The sequence below is a fragment of the Stegodyphus dumicola genome, chromosome 7, assembly GCF_044657685.1.
Source record: "Stegodyphus dumicola isolate Sdum_Otavi_A_Nest chromosome 7, ASM4465768v1".
NCBI lineage: Eukaryota > Metazoa > Arthropoda > Arachnida > Araneae > Eresidae > Stegodyphus > Stegodyphus dumicola.
In genome coordinates, this window is record NC_140774.1 from 141043370 (window position 1) to 141064767 (window position 21398).

General features: G+C 34.7%; 1 protein-coding gene and 2 non-coding genes across 3 annotated transcripts in view; 1 reads left to right on the plus strand and 2 right to left on the minus strand.

Moving 5' to 3' along the window:
* LOC118195034 (menorin-like) overlaps positions 1 to 21398 on the plus strand; it is a 248185-nt gene that overhangs the window by 12745 nt on the left and 214042 nt on the right. The window lies entirely within an intron of this gene.
* On the minus strand, positions 18348 to 18419 carry TRNAD-GUC (transfer RNA aspartic acid (anticodon GUC)). Its single transcript has one exon. It is a non-coding gene; the product is annotated as a tRNA-Asp (tRNA).
* On the minus strand, positions 18429 to 18501 carry TRNAF-GAA (transfer RNA phenylalanine (anticodon GAA)). Its single transcript has one exon. It is a non-coding gene; the product is annotated as a tRNA-Phe (tRNA).

Genomic DNA, 21398 nt, shown 5'->3' on the forward strand with positions numbered 1-21398 from the left:
CTTATTAGTGAATTACATATGTTTACACTGTTGCAAATGATTTGCATATAGTATACAAATTGCAGTTTATCAGTATGTCACTTTTATTCAATTCGGTATATGTAACGCTGGAACGATATATACCGCTTTCATCATTTTTTCATTGTATCTCATCTGTACTTCATAATCATTATAATGATTGTCACATGAAATGTGTCCATCGGCGGGTGAACGGTACATTGGAAATTTGAATGGTTACAACCGAAAACATCGAGGCAAAAACATCGCAGACGAAAACGTCGCGGAGAAAACAACGCAAGGCGAAAAAGTCGTGATACAAAATATCTCGGTCGAAAATAAAGTGGTTCAAAAACTTCGGAGTTTAAAAACATCATCGTCGAAAATGTCGTGGTAAAAAATAAAGTACCTACAAATCATCGCATGACGATAACATCGCACACATGCGTTTTTCAGGTTATAAAAGTTGTAAGTGCATTTTCGCATAAAGATTTGGGAGCTCAAAAAGAAAGTGGGTAAAAATGTTAACGACATTTCAAGAATAAAATGAAACAAAGCAAGCTATAATTTTCACTAAAACTATAACAGATTAACAAACGTGAAAGAAAATAATTTGATAGTTAACTAAGCAATTTATATAGAGTTAACCTCATGTAGTTATTTGTCTTCCTTTTTCTAAACATTTTTAGACTGTATTTTTCATGAAAAATTATCAGTAAAACTTTTTTAAAAAAGGTAAATTTATTAATAACCCTTGTTAATTTATTAATAACCCTTGTTAATTAACTATGCCAATTTAAAAGTTCTATTAGGTAAATTTTCTACCTTATTTGCAGTTTTTAAATGCTTAAGTTTTCTTCTTACATTTTCAAACAGAAGTAAAAATATCACATTTTCCTTCTTGAGCTCTCAAATCATTATGCGAAAATGCACTTACATCTTTTAAAACCTGAAAAACTAATATGTGTGATGTTATCGTCATGCAATGATTTGAAAGTACTTTATTTTTTACTATGATATTTTCGAAGACCATGTTTTTAAACTGCGAAGTTTTTGAACCGCTTTATTTTCGACCACGATGTTTTGGAACTGCGGCGTTTTCTCTTTGCTTTCTTTTCTCCTACGATGTTTTCTACTACGACCATGGAGGTAGTTTTCGCTTTGCGTTGTTTTCTCCGTGACGTTTTTGCCAGCGATGTTTTTGCCGCGATTTTTTCCGCGAACACCATTTGGGTTAAGATGAAGGGGGATTTTTCATGGATGGCATGGGATTTTTCGTGATTTTCCACCTTGATTAAGGCAAATAACGAATCAGTTTCCTTTAAAATTTCTTCCAGGATGGCTTCGCAAACCTTAGGCGGATATCCATGTGGTTACAAAAATTCCAACAATCCTGTTCCCATGAAACATATACCATTTGCACAAAGCGAACATCACTATGTGAAACGACTCTTTATAAAAGATAATTTTTTAGGACTTTGTCTTTACAAAAGATAATTTTTAGGAATCTGTTTTTATAAAGGATAATTTTTAAGGATCTCTGCAAAAGATAATGTTTTAGTATTTGTTGGATATTGGCATCACTTTTTAAACTTTAGAATTCGTCTTTTAATTTATTTCGGAACGGTTGGGGGTGGGAAGGGAGATATCTCCATATATGAATTGTTGCTAAAGTGAAAACAAACCACTCACTGGAAGCGGATATGTTTCTAATCATAACTAAATACTAAGCGAATGTAACTCATGCACGAAAAATGCATGCAAATTAATGTTTTCCATATAGCTATTTGCTTATTGTTTTAAATCTGTTCCTCCGAAGAACGGAATATCTGAGAATTTGAAAAATCGTATTCTGAAATTCTTAAATTTGCCAAATAATACTTCTCTGCCTAATATTATTATTAATCAGTTTTTTTTTTTTAAATTTATCCTGCTGCATTTTTTATCACTGTGTTTTTAGATGAGTAGATTCATTTATGTTTCTAGAATTCTTCCATTACAGCACAACACGTGCCAAACAATATTTTGTGGCAATATTTGTGCCATATTTGTTTATTGAGTTTATAAGAGTGTTTTTGTTTTCAAAGTAAGTACTGTCAAAAAAAATTAAAGTGTATCATTCATTTCCGTTCTTTGTTTAGCAAGATAAGTAACCTAGGAAATATATTTCTGACGTTCAGAAAACTTTCTTTTTACAAAGGACATTTTATTCAAAATAAGCTGATATAAAAAGTATGTTTTCTTTCAAGAAGTATTACACTGGTGTGCAAAAATTAAGGATGAGACGGTTTTTTTCAATATAACTTTGTACAAAAGCTTTCCAAATCAACACATTTAATACCGTAAGATCCCCAATACGTAAGGACATGAGTAATGTAAGCAACACTTACTAAAAGAGAAATCAGAGGGATAAAAATAAGCTTTATTGAAAAAGTAGCATGGAGCGCAATGCGACTGAAGGCTGAAACATCCCTGTGATGGGTGTCCAGCAAGAAACATCCGGTCTTTAATAGGGGATATGATCTCCCCTGACTGCTAGGCAGGTTTCACAGCGTCTGCCCATGCTGAGAATGAGGGTGTCAATGAGTTGTTGAGGCATTGCTGCCCATTCGTCTTGCAGCGCCAATCGAAGCTCCAGAATCGTTACTGGTGGTAAGGTACGAGCTGCCAAGCGTCTGTCTAGAAAATCCCATACATGCTCGATGGGATTGAGATCCGGAGATCGTGCCGGCCAATCCATACGTTCAATATCCTCACTCTCTAAGAGCTGTTCGGCAGCTACTGTGCGATGACATGGTGCATTGTCGTCCATGAAAAGGAACTGCGGACCCATAGCGCCTCTAAAAAGATGCACATATGGAAGAAGAATCTCGTTACAACAACGGGTCCCGTTGACTGAACCTGCGTCGAAGATGTGAAGGTCTGTACGACTACCAAGCATGATGCCTCCCCAAACGAGAACACCGCCACCTCCATACATGTCCCTTTCAATGATGTTCGAGGGATGATTGCGGCTTCCCCGCTCTCTCCAGATGAGTATGCGATCAGAATCGCTACTCACACTGAATCTGCTCTCATCTGTAAAGAGTACTCGTCCCCATTCATTGTCTCTCCAATTCCGTGTTCCCGGCACCACAGAGAACGCCTTCTCCGATGGGCAGGCGTTAGAGGTACACACCGTACAGGGCGTCGTGCAAACAGACCACCACCGTGCAGTCTTCTGGCCACGGTAAAACGCGATATCGGTCGTCCAGTCGTCTGTGTCGTGTGTCTAGCGATTTCTCCCGCTGTCTGCCGCCTGTTTCTTCTGGCGGTGTGGTTCCTCGTGGACGACCACTACTAAACCCCCGGATAGCTGTTCCTGTAGTTTGAAATTGTCTCCAAAGTCGTGAAACGATGCTGTGAGCAATTCCGAACTCTGCAGCCACACTTGTCACACTGCGGCCTTCCTCCAACTTCCCAGTGATTCGACCTCGGGTAAAAGCATCCAGATGTCGTCTAACAGATTGATTATTCGCTATTTCTCGCTCAACTCGGTGTGATTTTAACTGCTATACGGCGTGCAATCTCTTAGCCAGAAATACTGATCTTACACCGACAACATGCTTTATACTACTCAGACACTCCCCCATTACGTCTACCTGCATAATCTGCGCATGTGCTACCGTACATCACCTTACTTAATCTCCTGGATTGGTCTTTCTGTCCGCTCTGCCTCTTCGTTCAGCTGATATGCTAATTTTTCGACTTCGTCCTTAATTTTTGCACACCAGTGTAAATTGATGCTTGTATCTTTCTAGCAAAAAATGTTTGGCGCGTGTTGTTCTATAACGTTGAAGATAAATAATTTTGAAAAAAAAAATGTATTGAGAGTTCAGTGTTACCAGCCTTTTCTTGGGAAATGAATATCATCGGGTAAAACGAAAGCTCACTATACTTTATTTCACCGATACCTTTGTAATCCCGTGGGATAAACTATGCTTGCAAGTATAGTTTATTTCTTTAAAGTAGGCATTTTAAGGCCTACTTTAAAGTGCTGTGCGCCGATGACTGTTATTAAAAATAACCGTTGTTACCATTGTTAACGTTCATAACCGTTGTTAAAAATAAATAAATAGAAATTATTAATTAATATGTTTTAGAAGATATCGTGTAATCAGGTAAATTTCGTAATATCACGAAACTCAGTTTATGAATTTCTCGTTCTGCAAACTACCGTTTTGGTCCTCTGAGGTAAATCATAGAAATAATATCCTTCCACTCCATTTTACGATATTAAAATTACACGATCTGTCTTATTAATGAATTAACATAATCTATTTTTTCACCTGTAAGGAATTACTATATTTCAGCTCCTTCAACTGAGTGGTATTTCGTGCAAGGTGTTACTATGCTCATCTGGCAAACTGGAACATCCATGGTTCAAATCCCGACGAGGGTGTACTATTGATTTTTCGTATTTCAAGCATGCTCTGTTACTAATGGCGCGTGTAACAGAACGAGATGGTAAGATATTTAAGATTTGAACCTCCCATCCTGATCAATACGGCAGTGCTCCTGATCTGAATTTCATCATGATTGGCGCATAACTGCCACTTGGCTGCCCGAGAAGGTGTATTTAATTATGGGAAAGCACACTAGGGCTATCTGCCTAAGGCGAGGGATGCCTTTGTGGAGGACTTTCTAAGGGAAACTGGCTCGTATACACTGCCCGAGAAGGAGAATAAGGTTCTGTGCACTGACCAGTTCATTGTTTGGCCTTTCTGTGCTTGGTGAAAAACAATGGCAGATACCAGTGACTTCACTTTAGAGGAGCGCTTACCCAAAAGTGTCTGAATCCATGAACGAAAGCATAACAACGAAAACATGACACAGGTGATGGATAGGTTTCGTAAACGGTTCGATAAGGAGACGATTCAATAAGTTTAAATGGAATGCTGGAAAAATGCGTATAATTTAATGAAATGTGTATAATTTAATTTTAAAAATGTGTATTTATGATTGGCGAATATACTCTTTATGGCGAAGCGGCTCGATTTTGTGTATTGACGAGTATACTCGTCATGCGTATAATGAAATAGAAAGATAAGAGGGAGGTTTATTCAGTAAGTAGTGTACATAATGACAACGTAATAGAAACTGAAAAACGAAAAATAATAACAAAGAAACCGGAGCTAGTCATTGATTATAATAAAAAAATGGGTGGAGTGGATATGAGCGATGGAATTATCATAGCGTACTCCACAGCAAGAAAACGACTCAAAAAGTACTACAAAAAGATATTTCTCCATTTCTTAGACATTATGTGTCTGAGTGCATTCATATTATATAAAAAAAATAATGGAACATTATCGCGTATCATTTTTTTTTTTTTTTTTTTTTTTTTTTTGCTCAAATTTATCGAAGACATTTTTGCGACGTATCCAATTGAAAGTAATAAATCGACACAAACTCGGCTATTTAGACGTAATATAAGCCAGTTAGGCGGGAATCATGTTCCGGATTATATATTCGGAACATCGAAAAAAAACAACCCTACGCGAAGGTGTTCGCATTGCTACAAACGTAAGATCAGGAAGGAATCGCGTTACTGGTGTTATATTTGCAAAGTCCCATTGTGTGCAGTACCCTATTTCGCTGAATATCACTCCACAGCAGGAATTTAAATTCTTACTTTTATATGTATAATATTTAATTTAACTCATTGCGTTTTTAGTTTAATATGCATGTAATATATGATTACGATAACCAAATAAGTAAATATTAGTAATAAAATTCTCAATTTTATAAAATAAACCCATCTTTTTCATCCAATATCTTACTAGCGCAACTTACTCTGTGATTGACGAATATACTCGTCGTGGCTCGATTCTGGCGACACAAAACAGTGCGCACTCTTAAACGAGAGCCTCGCAGTTAACTGGTTAATATTCCGTACAAGGAAGTCCTGTGGTGTACACATCAGATTTTGTTTCCCAATTAAAGAGTGAACACAATCTCTTATTTAGCATGTGGACGACAGCAAGGAATTTATGTGATGTTTTTAATCTCTAAATATGCCAGAGTATGCAAATAACAGGCAAACTCATCACCTAGCGCAAACTGGGATGTGTTAGTGTTGCATCTAGTGTACGCTGGAAACCAAAGAATGCAAAAGAGACATACCGCTCATTTGTCAATGCGGAATTGAACTAAAATACATATCAGTATTGTTTCCACGAAGAAGACGACTTTATAATGATTGAAAAAATTCATATTTTTCGAATTTTGAGAGTATTGTAGCCTCTAAATGATTTGTTAAATGAAAATGCTGTTGTGAATATTTGAAATATCGTTCACAAAATGTGTAGTCAGCTTTATGAAACGTCTCATGCAAAGAATTCAAGATGTACACTAATCTTTTAAAATGTATTTTGACAATGTAATATATACCATACAAAAGTGGCACTGTAGCGAGCTTATTATCACGAATTTCACTCAAATACCTATACGCACGCGTCTGTAAAAAGTAAACAAAAGTAACTGTAAACAGCGAAGAGACGCGGGAGGAATGATACTCACGGTGCCAGACGAAGCGCGTTGAGCGAAGTAGGTACGATTTTGTTTACTCTGCTGGCAGATTTTAAAATAAGCGTAGTTATTTATTTTCGAGCATATTTTTCGAGAATTTAGGTAATTGCAGCTCTCGGAAGAATATTGATATCTTTGTGATTTCAGCTCCAAAGAAAAATATGTCTGCCTATTTGTGATACACGCGTTAGTTCTGTTTTGAAATTGGAGTACGACTGAATACCTTATGAAATGTTTTGTTTTCTTAACCTTCGTGTGAATGAAATTGTATAACACGTATACGTAAAATTACGTTCCATAAATCCGCGTTCCGCAAGGATTTATTGTTTTTCTGCCAACAAATTTGGAATAAAATTTTCTGTCAGCCCGATATCTCTTCTTTGATATTTCTGAATTCCAATGAGTACTTTTGTTATGTAAAAAATGAAAATTGGTTTTTAATGTCTCTGATTTTTTACTGAATGTTTTTTGTGCGAAAATGAAAGAGAATATATGTACGAACATTTAATAAAATTAAATATCATCAAGATCTGATCAAGTGAGAAAGATTCGAAAATGCTTAACAAATTAAAAAATCTCACGTGTACACCACATGACTTCCTTCTACGGAATATTAAATTATACGCATTTTTTCTTGCACTTCATTTAAACTTATTGGATTGAATTAAATCTACTTCGTCGATAGCGCATAAACCACAATAGAATAAATACACTCTTTAAAATTCACTATGTTTGTTTACTGTACCGATACTCTGGCGCTAGGTTTAACAGCGTTATATTTCGTTCATATTATAACTCAGAATGCACAAAATTTATATCATTTGAAGAATTATCTAATCGTTGCCACATGTTCAATCCAAATACTATAATAAATGTAGAACGATGTATAAAAAAAATTAAGCAAACAAAAAAAAAGAAAAAAAAAGAAACAGTTTTTCACAGACGATTGGGTATTTCTCATTCAATTAATTCAGTTCTCACTTCGCGACAAGGCAAAAATAAAAACTCAAAATATCTGTATTAAAAATTACGAAGTATATCTTAAAGACGTATTTCCGCGAATAAATTCCAGAATGGATTAAGTATGATTTGATTCGCAATAATAAAAGAAAGAGTTATCTTTGTTGTTGCAAAGCTTAGTTTCTCTAGATTGGCAACAAATCCACTATTCTGCCAAGTTTCAAACGTAAAGAAACATGGCCGCCATGGCAAAAATATTTAACTGCACTTAAAAAATTTTAAATTGTTGATAATTCTACAAATATTTCATGCACATTTACTAAAGGCATAAAAACCTTAACTGGAAGAGAACAATATAATTCAATCATTTTTAAAGCAAAAAATGCACAATTTACAAATGTACAAAAATAAAGAAACTGAGATCACTTAGCCGAGTAACAGAGTGGCTATATATATGCATATATTTATACACTTTTGGTGCGGTCGATTGTACAACCAAAATACGAGGTGCACATCTACATGTTACAGCCAGTTCTATATACAAAATTTCAACGTTCTGAGGCTACTCGTGTTTGAGTTATGCGAGATACATACGCACAGACGCCACGAAAAATTCTCTTCAGAATTCATTTTTAATGAGTTTTATAATTTTTTTGGGAGTGGGGAAGAGTCCTTTATTCTGACCTTACGTACACCTGTCAGGCAAAAACATCGTTAAATTGCATTCGATAGGGGTGAAAATGGATATTTTCGTTGAAATATGATGCCTGAAACTTTTTGGCGATTACAATACTTTCTTTTTACTTCGTACAAGGAAGTAAAAAGAATCAAATACGGAAAGATCAAAACTCGTGTCAAGAATATTCCATCAAAATGAAGATAACGGGCAGGAAAAACAGCGGTACATATAGCCAAAGAAAAATAATGGGTAGAAATATAGCATTTATCAGATAAGAAAATGGGTGAGGAAAGGCCAAATTTATCTGATAAAAAATATCTCAAACGGAATAAATTCATGTCATCAGAGAACACGGACAATAGAAAATATAGTCAAAAGTCGTTAATCCGGACGTCCTTAATTCGGAATAATCTATAATCCGGACCCCAAAGCTACAAACTTTCTGCGCATGCGGATGCATGTATAACGGACGGTATAAACTAAGCTAAAATTATCTAATTATCTATTTCAGTTAACGTTGCAGATTGCGTTGTTCCTTAATCTTCGAATTGGATCCGGCTTATTATTTTTTGCAAACTGTTAGAGCAATTTTATAAAAGTAAACTTGAACTTTCGATTATGTCAAATAGAATTTCCGATGCTGGATACTGCCAAAGGATCTACAAAGCGAAAGCATGTTTCGATGTCCATCAAACAAAAAGTGGAATTGCTGAAAAAAAATGGATAAAGGCATATCCTTTGTTTCTCTAACCATTCCGAAATCTGTTTATCAATTTCACGCTGCTCTACGGGGGAGGGGAACGTCGCGGCGCGCAATGAACTGGGAGTTGATTTGTCAGCACTATCCTTATCTTCAGGGTAGATGTTTTTATTTTATTCGGCTTATATTTCATTACTAAATGTAGTATTTCATCTCGATGTACTCTGTCTTTGATATGATTTAAATCAAATTCATTATAAATATCAGGAATACACATCAAATAATTTTCTGGTTGCAATTTTCTAATTTCCACTATGCGTAATGTATGCTTTACGCATGCGTGCGTTGAAAGAAATGTTTAATAAAGTAAACAAATAAATATTAAGTTTTTTTTTTTTTTTTTTTTTTGTAAATTTTGATACCCTTTAGATCATAATTGTTCTTTATTTCATAAATTACGGTTTATATTTTTAATTTTATAATTTCTGCATCCCATCTTACCAGATTTAAACTGATGATTTATAATCCGGAAAAATTGATAATCCGGAATCGCCGAAGTCCCGATGAGTCCGGAATAAAGACTTTTGACTGTAATAGCATTCATTGTACCTAAGAACATAGCGGGGAAAATGCCGTCAGTCATCATATCATATTCTACGTATATAATGTGAATTGTTTGGTCTTGGAGTCGGCATAATTGATGGTAACTGTAAACATTTAATTGTAAAAATATGCTATGAAGATGATCGTGAGAAAGTTGCTAGTATGTTACAACGAGAGAAAATATCATTCGGCGAACTTAAATTGAAAGAGGGTAAAAACTTATAGCAGTTATTAAGCCAAGAATAATAAGAACGGAATTTCCAACAGAAAAAATAGCAGTTCACTTGAAAACTTTATTCTTAGTGCTGCCATCTATCGTGCCAAATTAAAACCAAGTTCTTTTAGTTTACCGTGTGGCGCCATCTAATGAACACTTACCTGTTGCAATGATTTAAAATAAAATTTAAAAGTAATGTAATTATGCCGAACTTCTTTACGAAGCGCACATTAAAAATGTTATTACAGAATATAAGTAATAGACAGTACGTAATACAAAGACGCGACATAAGTACGTTAGCCGCACAATGTTCTACTTTAATTCCCGAAAAGAAATGTGTTTTGAACTTTTAAAAATGTATATAAATTTCAAAAAACCAATCTGAATGCATGTTGTAATTTTCAAAGATAACACAACAACTTTCTTCGAATTTTTAAAAATCGGAATATAAATCGGAATTTTTAATAAGCCGGGAGGTATGATTTTGCCGCAAAAATTCATTCAAAATTAAAAACCCGTGCATAATTTGAATTTCAATTAGGCCTATCAATCCAGCGTATATTGTATTGCCTAACTTAGCAAATACTTATTAGATTAGGTGAAGGTAAGTGTCAGTTTTCCATCAGCTTTCATTTGGAAAGTTAGGGTAACAGCACTGTAGAACGATAGGGCATTTTTTACCCCGATTTTCACAATTTTGCCAACAATATTTAGACATGCGCATCAATTGGCACTTAGAGAATGATCTTATTGAATTAATTACAACTAACTTGCAACGAACAACATTCGGAAATGATGCTAATAGGTTAGTTGCAGAGACATGGGCTACGAAGCGCCTCTGCACAACTTTCAGATTTATAAATCCAAAAAGAAGAAAATAAAAAAAGATAAATACATTCTTTTTTTCTAGATTTTTTCTCAGTGATCGATATTGATAAAGCTAGCTGGGAACTTGATCTGTAAAACGATTTATGCTGTTAAATGATAGTCCCGGGTACGACGGATGTGGACATAAATAATGTTATTTATACACAACCTGAATTGGGACACAAATGATGATGAATTATACACCCGGGTAAACAGTGCATATGATTTTAACAGTTGATTTTGTTAACATTTTTAGCGCTTTAGCTTCTTTTTCATAGATTTTTAACGCAATTTTGTGTACTCTTGTTTAAAAAATTTGTATTCATTTTAAAAATGAAAAAAAAAAAAATTAAAATTAAAAAAGTTCTTAATTTTAAAAATGGAGAAGGAAATAATAAATGTGATTTGGTTTGCTGTAATAAATTGAAATAATAAATGTGATTTGGATTTGCTGAAATAAATTTGAAGGAAATAATAAATGTGATTTGGATGATGTGATTTGGATTTGCTGTTTACAGGTGACAATTTATTATTTATTTTACAGTACAAATTATTTTGTTTCACAGTTCGGACTGGTGCAGGCAGAAGCTGTGTGATAGATAGAAGTAGGCCAGTATCTCTGCAGTACCACAGGCAACTGAGATATTGCTAAACCTAACTAATTGTTAAGCTTCCGCTCCAGTTTTGAGTCCTCGGTTCTCCCACTCCTCTTCACCGACCACCAACCCCTCTCGAGGACTTTCGACTCTTCGTGTGTTTTGAGTACCTCCCATGCTGCACAGACACTATACGCGTACAAACATCCATGCCTTCTCCAGGATTCGAACGCGGGCTAACGGTCTGGCAGAAACATTGTTTCCGTTACAAAGAAAATATGAATTTGAAACATAACGTTTTATATAATCCCTGCAAACAGTTACGGTTGTTCCATTTAGCTCTGAAGATATCGTCGAAAAGTTTCATGCAGAACTAAAACGAGTTTGGGTAATTTTCTAGTTCTGTATCGAGACAATGCCTGCAAAAATTTTGAAAACACATTCAGAAATTAATGAACTTTGAGCTAAAATTTTCATTAAAATTCACATATAAAAAACAAACGATTTCTTTGGTATGGATTATCTAGACGCAGTGGTTTACTTGCTTAGAATGTTGCAAACTTCGTCAAAAAAATTAAAAAAAAAAAAGTTGGATATCCAATATCATTTTAGTCCTATTAGAGCTTTCTCAAATAGCGACTGGTTTGAAGCATAAAATTTCTCACATTTAAACATAGCATAGTATTTATATAGAAAGTGGCCACAATAAAAGAGACAGTATCAGACTCATGCAGTGAAACATACTCTTTTCAGAACGTGACTTTATTTTAAGCTCTTTGAAACATAAGAAAAGAAAAGAATTTAATTTAAAATTCCTAATTATAAATCAGAATTTAGAAAATAGATTTCATTAATCTCCTTTTGCACCATCATTCAAGAGCTGCTTCAGCTGATTCAGATTTTGAAAAGCAGCAACTTCGACTTGTTGGTTATCTTGTCTATAATTTACATGGCATTTTAATTTCAAGAAAATTAATAGAAAAGAAAAGTAATGAAAATAAACTTGAAAATTTTCAATGTTTTCAACAAAGTTGGGACTTCTTAGGTATAAACTAGAATTGTATTTTAAACAAAGTTTCTTTTGCTGAGTGTGGAGGTACTATTAGACAGTAAAAATCCCTAGCCACTGTGTTCTTTGAGGGACCTTAATGGCCACATTTCTTGTTTTCATGAGGAGTAAAAAAGGCCTTTAATGACTTACAAAAGGATTTTGGGCCTTCAAAAACCTATCTTCTTAGGCTTAGGTCATATGGGCCTTGACAGTAATGAAGCCTGTAGTGTCGCTTCAGTTCCGTTACATTTCTAATTAAATTTAGTTAAAGCGGAATGGCAACACCTTCTAGTCTCCGCGAAGAACGAAGTAAACAAGCTCCGAGTTTTTGTCACGCGATGCTACGTGCGTGTAAAATGTAAATAAATCTTATGAATAAGAATCTATAACATCGTATGGAATAACATATTGGTTCCATAGGAGTCAGAGAAGTGTTATTTTTCTATATTTGTACACCAGACACTTCACTGGTGTATCCCGGCGTGATCGAATTCTACAATGGCTGACGAAGACGAAACCGAAATTAAAGCAACAACTGCATCTGTCGCCAAGGTAAGCGTTAAAGTTCCTCCTTTTTGGAAGCCAGATCCTAAAATATGGTTTATTCAACTAGAAGCACAATTTAGAAATGCAAAAATTAGTGTAGATCAAACAAAATATGATTATGTTATAAGTTCCATTGAACCTGATATTTTGTCACAGGTATCTGATATTCTGCTAAGTCCACCACAAGATAATAAACATGAGGCAATTAAAAATAGACTAATTTCATTATATGCTGATTCAGAGACTCAAAAAACCCAAAAATTACTGAGTGAGTTAGAACTGGGTGACAAAAAGCCATCTCAATTGCTATGTGAGATGCGTAATTTGGCTGGCGATAAAGTAACAGATACTTTCCTAAAAACATTGTGGCTACAACGTTTACCCGTTAATATGCGTAGCAGTATATCTGTTAGTAGTGAAGATTTGTCAAAAGTGGCTACAATGGCCGATAAGATTTGGGAATTAAACCCTGTTACTCCCCAAATAGCTGCTGCATCATCCATAACGGTAAAAACGGAAGTGATTGAAAGTTTACAAAAACAGGTTAGTGAACTTAGCTTACAAGTTTCTGCTTTAAGCAAGCAACGTCATAGTCGTCCCTATTGTCGTAACCGATCCAAATCAAGAGATAGGAGTTACAGTGGTAACAGATCTAGTGATATTTGTTACTATCATAAAAAATTCGGTGATAAGTCATTTAAGTGTAAACAACCCTGCAACTACTCATCAACATCACAGACAAATAGTCCGGAAAACCAGCTCCCCGTCTCTCATTGACGACGGAGGGACAAGGGGTGCAGCTGAGTCGTCTTTTCATCAGCGACAAAGAATCGGCTACACAATTTTTAATAGATACTGGGGCAGAAATTTCTGTCATTCCTCCCTTGCTTGCAGATAAGAAAAACATCTCAAAATTAGAACTCTTTGCTGCAAATGGTACGAAAATTAAAACGTATGGCCAAAAATTACTCAAGCTTGATCTTGGACTCAGACGATCATTCACATGGCCTTTTGTAATTGCGGACGTAAACAAACCGATAATAGGCATGGATTTTCTTGCAAATTTTAACCTTTTGGTAGATTCTAAAAATCGCAAGTTGATTGATGGTACTACATTCTTAACAACCAATGGAACTCCTTGTTTTCAAAATAACAATAATAATATTCCGCTTTTAAATGCCGTAAATGATCCATATAAACGTATCATTAACGATTTTCCGGATTTGTTAAAACTCAATGTAGTTAATAATAAAGTTAAAAATCATAACATCGAACATTATATCGAAACCAGAGGTCCACCAGTTTTCGCTAAAGCCAGGAGACTATCAGCTGAGAAACTTAAAGCGGCTAAAAAGGAGTTTGAATTTATGCTCCAAATGGGTTTATGCAGACCATCCAAAAGTAACTGGTCGAGCCCACTACATCTCGCTATGAAGAAATCAGGTGATTGGAGACCTTGTGGAGACTATCGAGCGTTAAACAACGTCACGATTCCTGATAGATACCCTCTACCATTTTTAACAGATTGCAGTTCCATTTTAGCTGGAAAAAGAGTTTTCTCATCCATAGACCTCATTAGAGCGTACCAACAAATTCCTGTTCGCGAAGAAGATATACCGAAAACGGCCATTCTCACTCCCTTTGGCTTATTCGAGTTCCCATTCATGACGTTCGGCCTACGAAATGCGGCCCAAACGTTCCAACGTTTCATGAACAGTGTGTTGAATGAACTAGAATTCGTGTTTTGCTATTTGGATGACATTTTAATAGCCTCCCCAGATGAAGAAACTCACCAAAAACACCTACGAGCAGTCCTTGAGAGACTAAACGAATATGGCCTGTGTATTAATGCGGCAAAATGTAAATTTGGTCAAGCAAAACTTGCATTCCTGGGATACGAAGTGTCAGCTGAAGGACTTAAACCTCTCTCAAGGAAAGTTGATGCCATCAAAAATTTCCCAGAACCAAAGTCATTTACTAGTTTAAGACGATTTTTAGGTATGGTGAATTTTTATCACAGATTCATACCAAATTGTGCAAAACTGCAACAACCTTTAACAACAATGCTCAGTGGTATTAAAAAGAACTGCAGAAAAGAAATAACCTGGACGGCAGAAACAAGAAACGCCTTCCAGATCTTAAAAGATGCACTTATTCATGCCACAAACTTAACTCACCCATCCGAAAAGGCTGAAATATCGCTAACAACTGATGCTTCTGATACTGCCATTGGAGCCGTTTTACATCAGATTGTGAATAATGAAAAACAACCTTTAAGTTTCTTTTCCCGAAATTTGACATCAGCACAACAAAAATATAGTGCCTACGACAGAGAACTCTTAGCCATCTATACAGCAGTAAAACATTTCAAATACATCTTAGAAGGGCGAACTTTTGCAATATACACGGATCACAAACCACTAACATTTGCCTTCCAACAAAATTTGGAAAAAGCTTCCCCACGACAAGCTCGACAACTGTCATATATTGGCCAGTTCTCAACCGATATCCGATTTATACAAGGGCATGAAAATACCGTCGCTGACGCTCTCTCTCGCATAGACACCATTTCTGTACCATCTGCAACAGACTTACAAACTATAGTAGACTGTCAAGAAGATGACGACTTGGAGATACTTAAAAACAACCCAAACTTAAAAATCCTACAGATCCCTATACCGGACAGCGACAAGAAAATTTACTGTGATACTTCTACAAATTATAATCGACCATACATCCCTGCAAAGTTTCGGCAGAAAATATTTTCTTCAATCCATAATTTATCTCATCCTGGAATAAGATCCACGATAAAATTGATAACACGACGTTTCATATGGCCCAATATGAATAAAGACTGCCAACTATGGACTAGAGCATGTTTATCTTGCCAAAGATCTAAAGTTCACAGACATACACATTCATCTTTGGGAGAATTCAAAGTACCTCCACACAGATTCCAGCATTTAAACGTAGATCTGGTGGGTCCGCTACCTCCTTGCAAAGGATTCAAATACCTTCTAACCATCATCGATCGTTATACACGATGGATCGAAGCGGTACCGTTAGAAGATCAATCAGCAGAATCTATTGCTAAAGCTTTGATTTATACTTGGTTTTCACGCTTTGGAATTCCGAATCGCATAACATCTGACCAAGGTCGGCAATTTGATAGCCAAATTTTTCAAGCTTTAGGAAAATATCTTGGTTTTCATACAAACACTACAACTGCGTACCATCCACAGGCAAATGGCCTGATCGAAAGACAACACCGAACTTTAAAAGCAAATCTCAAATGTCATCTACTCGAATCAAAATCATGGCTGGAAGCATTGCCTTTCATTCTATTAGGCATAAGATCTGCCATCAAGGAAGACTTAGGTTGCTCATCCGCAGAACTTGTATACGGAACTCCTTTAGCATTACCTGGTGAATTCTTTTCAACAGTAACTCATATGAAACAGTCTGAATTTTCTCAAAACCTTCAGAAAATAATTAGAGCTATGAAGCCAAGTTCTACCACCACCCATGGAAATAGAACAGTCTTTGTTTCTAAACATCTTTCCAACTGTTCTCACGTATTCCTATACAACAACATTAATAGTTCGTCGCTACAGCCTGTCTATCTTGGACCGTATCCTGTAAGAGCAAGAAAGGATAAGTACTTCGATATTGAAATCCAAGGAAAAGTTAAAAGAGTTTCAATAGACAGACTAAAGCCATGTTTCCTAGTGCAAGATTCTGATATTCCTTTTCAAAACTCCCATTCCAAGAAAGCGGAACTTGGGGAAACACCTGCACTCAAGAACACTGAAGAAAATTCAGAACCTCATCATGAAACCAAGACTACTAGAACCGGCAGACATGTGAAGTTCCCCAGTCACTTTAAAGACTATCTTCCATAATCGCTGTCACTAGGAAGGGGGTGTGTAGTGTCGCTTCAGTTCCGTTACATTTCTAATTAAATTTAGTTAAAGCGGAATGGCAACACCTTCTAGTCTCCGCGAAGAACGAAGTAAACAAGCTCCGAGTTTTTGTCACGCGATGCTACGTGCGTGTAAAATGTAAATAAATCTTATGAATAAGAATCTATAACATCGTATGGAATAAAATATTGGTTCCATAGGAGTCAGAGAAGTGTTATTTTTCTATATTTGTACACCAGACACTTCAAAGCCCTCCAAATAACATTGGCATGTTTGAAGTTATAGGAAGAAATATTTTCTGAGAAGAAATCTTTAAGAAAGGGGTACTATGCGGATATATTCTGGTATTTGTACTGGAAATTCGCTGCGATTTTATATCGCCTGTCAGTAAACTTGAAAGAATCCAAAGTTGGAAGCCAGGCTTTGAAGATCTCTTGGTAGAGAACTGTTTTTGTTTTGTGAGAGGCTGTTAAAAATTTTGATTTCACAACTTATAATACTTCCACCCCCCAAATCACATGTTTTAGGAACCGCATTCTTTGAGTGAGAATTTCTACAGCAGAGCGATACAAATCTGAATTATATGCTTTTCAAATTTGTTAAGAAAGAAATTTGTTCTTAATAAGTCTAGGTCGGTCTTCTAAATGTCTCAATATTTAAAAGTCTTAAACTCTGAAATTAGACGAACTTAGGAAATGCACTGCTAAATATTGTGTTTTCTGAGAAATAAATCGTATATAGATTCTGTTTAATTAAAGTGTATAATAACTTTTCTTAATGCTGCGATGGCTAACGAACAAAAAAATTAACAAATAATAATAAATAACTCAGTAATTCATGATGATTATTAGAATTGAAATTTATCAAGAATATTGCATTCTGTAATACTACAAGCTTATAAAATCCTTTCCTTGCATTGTCTTTAACCTGTCAAAATATGTACGAATATAAATTTGTTTTTTAATTTTCTTGTTGCCTCAAAAGGTAATACGATGAGAAAATAATAATTAAAGAACGGACGATAATAAATTCTTTCTTCTTGTTCTTTAAATGAAAGTATATGGAAGATTCATATTTCATAGGGTTAAAAAAAAGGTCGATAAAAATATTTCACTAATACTTCTTTCTTTCTTTATTTATTTTTGGTCCATGTTTATGTTTTTAAAAAGGAAGAATAAACAAAGTGAAATGTAAATTACATCCAAGTCTTTTATTACAAATTTTGTTTCAGCTTCAGTTCTGCACATAAATGATTTTAAAAGCATTAAACGAACAAGCGTCAATATTTATAATAATGCATTTGACACAATTTAATTTACTTCATCAAAAGCAAGATTTTTTTCCCCCTTCGGAAATTAATTTCGCAATAAATTTTACGTTCTTGATATTTTTAGGTTTAATAGATTAAAGAAGGATAAGATACATATGTTGTTATATCTAAAAGATTACGAATCGAAAAACTGCCAGAATTGTTTAAAATTCTTTACCTGTAAAATCATTTATGTTAAGTAAGTTTTTGACGAAATAAATGGCTTTAAAGAAAGTTACATGATTATATAGAGGCACAGCAATTTAATCCTGAGAAATATGTGTTGCAGTAGTTTAAATTACATAAATACAGAAAAGAAAAAAAAAAACCTCCCCGGCGGGGAATCGAACCCCGGTCTCCCGCGTGACAGGCGGGGATACTCACCACTATACTACCGAGGATAATGGCACTGCCGAAACCCGGGATCGAACCAGGGACCTTTAGATCTTCAGTCTAACGCTCTCCCAACTGAGCTATTTCGGCACATCTTACAGCTCCCTTATTATCGAACAGTCCGCAATTTGCCGATAATAATTCATAGGGGGTTTCAGTACTGGTTATTTTGGCACGTCTCGCGATAAATATATTGCTGAGGAGTGCATAATCTACTTTCTTTGTCGACAATATATTCTTCCGGTCGCCTTAATTTATTATCATAAGGTGTAGAATTGCACTGAAGACAAGCTGCATGCAATTTTATAAATATATAAACAAGAGTTTAGAAATTTCAAAATTAAAAGTATTAATTATTGAAGTCTCACAGTATACTGCAAAATTAATTAAATAATCGAGAGACAATAATTAAATCGAAAATGGTAGCAAAATAACTAACAGGAAGAATAAAAATAAAAATTGAAAGAAAAACAAAACAACGTATTAGAATAACATAAAAATTTAGTAATAATATAGTATAATATAAGAAATAATAAAGAATTCTTTGTCTTTTTTAATGACTGCCTGAAAATTTTCAACAGAGCCAGGCTTCTGAATTATGTCTGGATGATTATCAAAACAAATTCATGAAATAAATCAGTCAGTTAGTTAATAATAAATTAAAAATATAATCAGGAATAAACAAATTTAACGTAACTTAATACAAAAATGCAAGGCCATTCAAATTTTTTTATGTAATATTAAAAAATGCTATTAAAAATTAGATTAAAATTTTTTTCACATAATTTTTTATGGTTCTAATTTTTTTACTTTTATATATCTCTCTCTCTACATATATATATCTGTAAATAGAAGAAAAATATTTACATTCACACCTTATTTCTGTGCGAGTTATTTATTAAATATTTAATAGATACAATCTTTAGATTTGTCTGAAGGATTAGAAGGTTAGATTTGTCTTAAATGTGTACTTTTGTAATTAAGTTCTAAAAGCAATGATTCGAAAGACATCTTTAGGTGGATAATAAAATTATAAGGAAAGAAATCATTTTTAATGCAATTTTCTTTTTATCCTTTTGAATTTTCTTAATCGGGCATTTAAAAAAAAAATGTAAAATCACTAAATTGCCATAAAGAGCGCGGTTTGTATCTAGAGTTATCAATAAGTGAGAATTTTATTTTTGGCACAAGGTAATTTTTACTTTGAATTTTACTGATAGATGGCTGTGTACCGCTATTAAATATAAACGTGCAGATGAAAAGATGTGGGATTGAGAGCTTCCGATGGTTTGCTACATTATCTGTGTAACTAGTTGCTCCATCTGTTGGTGAAAGTTTGAACTAAATTTTATCTGACGCAAAAATATTTTCTACGTTGTAAAGTCTCAATATATGCAAATCACTCTCTTATATACCATTTCATTTTTAATTTTTTAAATGATTTTTAACAGATACCCAAATTTATGGATATTCCATAAGTGGTAGTTTTTTGTTTCCTTCACACACTTTTTCCGCACTAATCTGGGCATCACAACTTTAGCAAGCAGCTTCTTCCTGTTCTTTATTATGTAAAATTGCTGTTTCACTGGCACTTAGACATGCGTATGAGAAACTTTGCGTAGATTTTCTGTTTTACAGTATACATTTATGTTTGAACTTTCATGAGTTAGTACAGTTTCGTGTCGGATAATGGACAACATTGATTAACCGAGAACTGGGTAACGTGAAATCCGATAAATTTGAATTTTACTTTGACGGCGATCAGTTTAGAAATATACGTATTAAAAATTCATGGTTAAAAAATATTTGATTGGAGGTCTAACTGAAAACAGTATAATGCAAAATTATAATATCATTAATAATGATAATATTGTTGCGTTCTGCGCGTTCGTGGATTTGGAGTGATATACGACAACACTTGACAAAGAATCAAAACACAATTTATTAGCTAGTATATTACAGATAGTGGATTATATATAAACATATATGGATTTGGAGTGATATACGACAACACTTGACAAAGAATCAAAACACAATTTATTAGCTAGTATATTACATAATACATTTCCGAAGACGCGTGACAGTCGTCGAAAATTTTACGACAAATCAGCAGCACAGCCTTCAGACTATCAAGCTATAACGGTGAAGACAGGTTCACGGCAAAGTAGTAAAGTACAGCTTCCGACTCGGTCGATTCCTCTCAGAGCTCAGCACAAGATAAAACTCAATGATACACTCGACGATGCTCTCTCGATAGACTTTCACGATGCACTGACTCACGATACACTCACGATTAACTGACGATACTCACTGCTACTCTGCGTACAAGCAGGGTTTATACACCTTTTTGGCCTACTTTTGAGAACAATCTGGGCTAAACTGGTAAAATTTCGTTCCAGAATGTTCTTGCTCCGTCCATGGTATATTGCCAATTTTGTCGGCAATGGGCTATTTCGCGCCAAATATGGCAACCTTGCCTTACCTTGCGATTTTCTGGCAACCCTAAACTCGCCTTCCGAGAAGCTATCTTCTTAAAGCGGCTATGCATTTCGTAACATTATTTAAAAATTTTGCCTAATTAGGTGCTTGTCACGTGTATTTTCATTACAAATTAGGTACTGAGCGAGGACTTAAACGTCAACTTTCTTAATTCAATAATAATTCTGAGAAAGAAACAAGTGTTAATTATGGTGTGTTTTCTGAATGGTAGACAGCCGTTGAGTTTCTCCAACAAGGGAACAAGTCGTGGGATTTGCAGTTTGAAAATTCAAATAGTTTTATGAAGTTTTCCAAATTTTCGGGCCCCCAGATATCGTTTAGAATTCAGAATAAGAGTAAAATACGCCTAATGCTTTTGATGACAGAAAAAAAAAAAATGAGTCCTTTGTGAATAAAGGATATATCTACATTAACGTCCAAATTTATCTTTACATACTCAAAATAATGATATGCCACGAAATGTGAAATCGATTTAATCTAATTTTACA